Consider the following 1459-nt stretch of genomic DNA (forward strand, 5'->3'; position numbering starts at 1 on the left):
TTCGGCTCGTTTAATGCGTAGCCCCGTGACAAAGATGATGCAGAAATTTCTATACGAAACTTAACGAGGGTATTAAATATGGGTATCGCCGCATCATTATCATCCCATGACTAGACGGAAAAAAATAAACGATTTATTTTTTTTTTTCTTTCGAAGAAAAAGTCAGTCACTACTAAGAAGGTATAAAGTACCTTTTATAACGCATCTCGGGCAACGTGTTATAGCGTTATACTTTTTTCCAAGAAATTCGTTTCTTGTTTGATGCATAGGTGGCGATACTCCTCTCTTGTCGTTCCCAAGCTTTTGCATAATTTTTAGGTTGGTAAATGATATTGCAGCGTGCCACGAAGAAACATTGTTACGCGAAGAATTCGTTCTCTTCTTTTTTTTTTTTTTTATCGAGGATCCACCGAGGCAGCACCACCTACCATTTGCATGATATAGTAATTACGGCCAAAAATGCTAAAAAACGACGCTAAAATTCAAAAGCTGTGTTTATACGGCTTGCACGGTTATCTTTTAACCATTACGCGTATAATGTTACACGCGTACACCAACCAAAATACCTCTTCTTTTTAATCTTTTTTAATCTTCGTAACGTTCGTGTTGTGAGTAAACAAAGATAAATTAATATTTCGAGTACACGGTTAAAAAAATAATTCATTCCTTTTCTTTTTCTCCCGCAGAAAGTTGATTCACGAACCTCGCGATGCAAACGTATAAAAAAACAAAGTTGCAAAGAGGAATTCGAAGAAAAAAAAGCAGACGAAAAAATAATAAGTAATATACATATACATATATATGCTTTCACTTTTACATCTCGATACCAGATTAAGATTTAATTAAACAAACTTTCTCTTATATTAAAACGAAATTCAACGTTCGCAGGATCATCGCTATTTAACTCGTTGTTCGACATTCAAGTTCAACGTCGCAAACAAACTCGTCGAATCATCCGAGTAATAGCGCCTCGCGGCTCCGTGCGATCACGTTTTTTTTCTGGAAAGTGCAAACCGTTAGATAAGACTTCTTTCCACGGTTATAATTAATAACGGTAAAAGTTTTTTTTTCTTCCACCATTCCTATATCCTACGTACAAATATATCGTAATCGCGTTGAGTTTTTGCAGCACCGTGTTGTGTCCCGTTTACATTGCCCCGAGCAATTTTTTGCACGACGTAATCTACATGGGACACCCTCGAGGGACCGAGATAATTATCGAGATGAAAAACGCAGCTTCGAGAAAGTTGTCGTGCACCCAGCCACGTGCCTCGCATGAGATAATGAAAGGTGTCGTTCCTCAGCTTTTCCCCCGTGCCGAATTTCGCGTTCCTCCCGCCTCCCCCACCACTGGTCATGCGCACAATTCGGACGGAGTCTCCACCAATAAAATTGGAAGGAGAAACGATGTGCGCATGCGTGTGTACGTATGTATGTGTATATATATATATATATATAT

The sequence above is a fragment of the Apis dorsata genome, unplaced genomic scaffold (genome assembly GCF_000469605.1).
Source record: "Apis dorsata unplaced genomic scaffold, Apis dorsata 1.3 scaffold_129, whole genome shotgun sequence".
Taxonomy (NCBI): domain Eukaryota; kingdom Metazoa; phylum Arthropoda; class Insecta; order Hymenoptera; family Apidae; genus Apis; species Apis dorsata.